The sequence below is a fragment of the Salvia miltiorrhiza genome, chromosome 8 (genome assembly GCF_028751815.1).
Source record: "Salvia miltiorrhiza cultivar Shanhuang (shh) chromosome 8, IMPLAD_Smil_shh, whole genome shotgun sequence".
Lineage (NCBI taxonomy): Eukaryota > Viridiplantae > Streptophyta > Magnoliopsida > Lamiales > Lamiaceae > Salvia > Salvia miltiorrhiza.
Window position 1 is genome coordinate 27,786,936 of NC_080394.1, and position 6,000 is coordinate 27,792,935.

The window sequence follows — 6,000 nt, forward strand, 5'->3', positions numbered from 1 at the left end:
ATCTTTGGAACGGTCTGGTTTCCGGTTTTTTTTTTCTTTTTCGGAATCGATGCTCCACGATTTGGAATCGCAATCGTTAACTATTAAAAAAAGATGTGCGCGAACTGATAATTCCACAATTCGAATTATCCCAACAAGGTAGGGGTGTGCAGCGGGTCGGACCCGAATCGACCCGGATCGATTTGTCGGGTTTGTTGGACCGAAAATTTTAAAATGAAGGACCGATTCGGACCGAAAAATGTGTGCGGGCCGACCCGGACCCGGACCGAACCCGAGCAATGGGTCCGGGTCCGACCCGCCAAAGCCGAAATTATTTTTTTTCCTGTTTTCGCACTTAATTTTCATACATAAAACATAATAAATACGATACAAACACATATTAATATCATAGTTTCACCATTCACAATCCACAATCACAATAAAAAACATAAATCAAAATCATTCATCCTTTAGATTTTAGAAATTTTTGAAATTTAATAATATTATTATAAATATTAAATATATATAATAAATAATTAATTTTTAATGATATGGGTCGGTCTGGGTTCGGCGGGTTCGACCGGGTCTCGATCCGGACCAACCCGAAAAAAAATCGATCCTAAGAATTAGACCCGACCCGGACCATACATATACAATGGGTCAGTCTGGTCCGGACCGAACCCGTTAGTCCGGGCGAGTTCGGCGAGTCCAGTTCGGGTTTACTCACCCCTAATCGCAACCGTCTAAATCGACACACAACCCCGAAACTTTAAAAATTTGAATTTGAAACTCTCATGTATTTTTATGTAGTGGGTGAGGGTGACAAAAAATATCATGCATATTTTATCAGTAAACCATGCACATTGCAAAACTGAACATTACATTTTGTAAAGAGTAAATTTCGAAGTAGCCAAAATGAAGCATAAAACACAATTTATGGTCACACATTGAAAAAACATAAAATTTGGTAATTTTTATTGATTTGGACGTTTTTACCCTTAATGAGGTGGACGGGGTAGGATCAAGCACGCGAGTCGCGTGCTAGGTCGGGTTAGACACTTATGGCACTAATAGTGTCATAAGTGCCAAGATTTTACTTTGGTTTTATTTTGGATTTCCGTGCCAACAGAAATTCAAAATAAAACCAAGTCAAATGGTTCTTTTGACACTTATGGCACTAATAATGCCGTGTCATACGTGCAACACAAATACAGAAACAACAACAATAGAATTAATAAATCATAAATGGATCATCTAAACCCTAAATGGATAATCTAAACCCTAAATCGAACATCTAAACCCTACGGAAAAGTGTTTAAAATGGTCATTTTGACACTTATGGCAATATTAGTGCCATAAGTGCTGCCATAAGTGCCAATAAAAATCCAAAATAAAACCAAGTAATAAAATGATGCGTATGGCACTTATGGCACTATTAGTGCCATACGCGCAACGGCCGCTGGCTTTTTCCCCGCAAGCGCGCAACTCACCCATAAAATTGATTTTCAATCATCATTATGGTCATTTGACTACATTGTTTCTTTTGTAATTAAAACCGAACCATGCATCTCGTGTTAATGTAGCCTTCCAAAAAAACAAAAATTAATTTTTTTGGGGGGGGGGATGTGGGGTGGCGACAAAAAAAATAGATTTATCGCATTTATGTGTGTAAAATAATGCAAGCTTCTGTGTAATAATATGCATGAAAATAGGGCAATTAACGTCAAATCCATGAAGTTTGGCACGATTTTCATTTTTCCCCTAACCTAAAAATTTCGCGTTAAAATCCATAAACTTGATGTCGATTATCAATTTTCCGATAAAATTAATTTTCCCCCAAACTTATGCTGACATGGCAATCGAAAATCCGCGTAAACTTAATTTTCCAACGAATTGAATGACTGTGTTTAAGTTATAACATTAAACGTCGTCGTTTTATATTTTATTTGAGGATTAAATGAAATTGAACTGAAATCCCTTTTCAAATTAGAGTTCCTCACCAAAAAAATACCCAAAACATTATTAGATTTGAATACGAAGAATTGCCAAAATATTCCCCCTCGAAGCTGAGAACAATAGTTGGCAATGGAATCGGAGGGGCGGAAGATGAGCATATCGTAGGGATAGGAGGAGCGTTGCAAGTCCGGCGGTTGAGAGATGACTAAAAAGAGAGGGCGGCATGTTAAGGACAGCGGACCTATCACTAGTCTTTCTCTCTCTCTTTTTATACTAGGGTTTTTATACAGTATGGAAGATGTATAAGATAGTGTTGATCGCTGCTCTAAATTGTTGCAAAGTTTCCGGCGGATTCGTTCTAGTTTCCAAACCAACGGGCATCTGGTCTGGCGTCGGAGAATATGTAGGTGTTTCTCTGTAGTTCCTTCACGCGAGATTTTAAGGTGAAATGAAAAAATGAGAATCACGCCAAACTTTAGGTATTTTGACGCTATTAGGTTATTTAATTTAGACACAAAACAACGCCGTTTAGCTTCTAATTAATCTACTTAGCATAAGTGTGCCACGTTGATGACACGTCATCTAATTAATAGCCGAAAAACGTCATTAAAGGAAAAACGAGAATGAGAGCAACAATCATGAATTATAACGTGTGATTTTTAGATCAGGGGAAAAACGAGAATCGCGCCAAATTACAGGGATTTTGACACTATTTGACTATGAAAATATGCCAGTTTCAAAACTCTTTAAAAAAATCAATTTTTTTTAATATTCAATTTTTTTTATTTCCGATTTTACCCATGCGCTAATTTTGCTTTGGAATGCCTTGGAAGCTTTTTGCCGTGTGTCACTCCCTTAGTGCTCCACATGGAGAAAATGTGCGGTCCTTACTTGGATCTATATACTACCTAAGGGTGGGGTTTCTGTATGATCCTCTTCCTATATGTATATATATAAGTATACATATGTATATATTTTAGTATAAATTTTGTTTAAGTTACTTTAATATAATGTGAATCATCTTTAATTTTTTCAGTTATGTTTTGGTTTGGACGAAATTAAAATTCAGGAAAAATTTCGAAATGGGTTAAAGTTTATGTATTTATATCACAATTTTACATAGTTGAAAAAAAAAACCAAAATTCACTAATAGTTTGTGGATTTACAGTCAATTAACGACTCAAAAAATATATTGTGAAATGCAAATCAGTAAAAGAATAATTAAAAGTTCCAAAAGCTCTTTTAAGACTAATTGAAAATTTGAAAGAAAAATATCTAGATATTTTGATAGAAATTTTAAATAGATAATAATAATCATTAGAAAAAGATTTTATCAAAATCTTGGTCATTCATTTGAGACGCCTCCAACTATAAGATGGTTTCATGTTCATTTGAACGCTACTATCTTTATTATAACTATTTATATAATAATATAAGTAACTTATAGAATTTTATTTTTTAAATATAATATTCTAAAAAATATTATTATTTTACTATTTTAATTAAGTAGGTATCAGCGTGCATCGCACAGAAGTAATACTAGTTTTTATACTGAAAAATGTCTAAGTTTGAATAATATAAGAATAGTGTCGTTGTTGGTAGATCTGTCGCCGAAAGGGCTCATCTTGTCAATGCCATAGGTGACCGGATCATCATCACGGATGCTTCAGAGTTCATGTCCATTTAGGTCCAAGGGTTAGAGTGATGAACCATGAAGCAAAATTTGCTAGAATGGTACCAACTTCTAAGAAGAAGTCCTCTCCGAAGTCTTTTGACGAGACCAGTGATGGAGACTATGCCCGCCGCAAGATCCCGAGCGATGATGAGGGAGCGGATCCGAGTGACGATGAAAAACTGTATTAGTGTTCTTTGTTGTAATCTCACGGTATAGTAGTACTCTGTGATTTCACCCATTGTTCTATATGATTTCACTAGTATTTCTCCTCGGATATAGAAATAACGGCTACCTGTTGTTTCAATTGTCAACAAGTCTAAGTTCGAGTAATCATTTATAGTTCAACAATGAACTTTCCGATCGACAAGATCCAAATTTTAGGCGCCTGCCTAGCTTCCCTCTTCCACCGCGCCTCCTCCGCCGTTGGCGACACCCACGATTATATCTTTGGCCACGCCGCCCTCTCCATCTCAACCCCCCTCTCCGACCACCCCACTGCCGAAGCTCCCAAAACTCAACCCCCTCTCTCCCCCATCTCTCTTCATCCCTATCACCACGCCGTTTTAGGATCAGCTGATCTACCTACACGAATACAAGGCATTTCGGTACAGAGGCAGCTCATTCGAGCCCAAGAGCTTGTCGATTGTCAACATCGGGCCCTTCTTTCGATCGCAATATGATTCTTTCAGCCCTAATTCGCAGTTTCTGATTATGAATTGCGAATTGAGAGGTCCGAACGCGATTGGATGACGAAATCGATGGGACCTTGGCCAGAAAGAGAGATCAATTGAGGAATCAGAAACAGTTGGATCTTTGCGCGGTAGGGTTTGAAATTGGGCGGCTGGATAAATTGATGGGCTCCGAGGCGGCGTACACGGCGGAGATGGAGGATTTATATGACAAAATGTTGGCCAAAATGATACCCTATTGAAATTGGTTGAGCAGTCCAATGCTAAAGTTCTCGAGCAGGTGATGAAATTTCAACTTTTTTGCATCAATTGAATTTCTGGAATGTTGATATCAAGCTACTGAAATTTCGAGATGAATTGAGGAGAATGTTGTTTGATGTAATATTAGGGTTTCATTTTGTGTAGGAGAATCATAATTATGAGGTTGAGGGGCAGAGTTGCTGGTTTAGAATGAATTCTTCCATAATTATGTGGCGATCTTTTTTTATAGTTGAGGTAAAATCATAGTTGATGATTTCAACTTTATTTCTTTGTATGCTTTTCTCTTTATCTAATTTATTGTTCTTGCATAACATCGTTGCAGACTTGCAGTATTCTCATGGAAAATATTGCCATTCCAGTTTAAGTGTTGTGAGATATTAGGGATAATATATGTAACCATTCAATATGTAAACTGCGTGTTGACGAAAATACGTCAGGCTTTACTGTGAACCAGAACTCGAACGTTGTAGAGATTTTATCTCGATTTTGTTCGCATACAATCATAGAGTGTTTCCCCACAGTTTCCATAGGTGCATCTATTTAAGAATCATGCCATAACTCGGAGACTTTTGGAAGCTCGTCTCAGTTGAGTGTGTCGAACGAGAAATTATTTAGTCGTTGAGTCTCTAGAAAATTAAGTTCCCTTTATCCACTTGCAAGAGTTTACTGTGAAAATGAGACTCTTATCAAGATTTTAAGTTTTACCTCTTTTGCTTCGATTGCTTTCCATCTCAACCTTTTGCTTTCTCTGTCTTTTCCTTAGTAATTATTTGTGCTTTTAGGAATTTAAAAATTCGAATTTGAAACTCTCATGTATCTTTTGTTTTTCTGCTATAAATACTATATCATCTTAACGCATTTCCTGACACCATTCCTATTATCTCTTCTACTTAAATTCCTTTTGTTCTTATTGTGCTGCTTAAATTTCCACTTCCTCCGTCTCACCAATCTTGAGACATTTTTCTTTTTGAGTCTCGCTTATCTTTAGACATTTCTTTATTTTGCAAAAGTTTTACCTTTTATTCACTTTTTCATTTTTTCACCTACCACACTTAACATACTGAATACTATTCCCCCGTCCCACTTATCTTGACACATTTTAGGAACGAAAATTAAGAATAAATGGTTAAGAGTGTAAAGTGAGTAGGGACCACTTATTTTATGTGTGTAGAGATGGTATGCACCACATGCTATTTTTGAAAAGTGACATTATAAATAGGACAAATTAAAAGGAAAATGTGTCAAGATAAGTGAGACAGAGGGAGTAGTTTCTTAAATCATGTGCCCAAACTTTTTGTCTCAAAATAGATGGGACATAGGGAGTACTATTCTATTTCTATTTCCTACATTTTTATTTATTCCAAATAGCTTATGGTTCTTGTATGAGGCTCTCGCAGAAACTGTGGTGTGGTTATCCAAGAAGATCCTCGTGAGAATTAC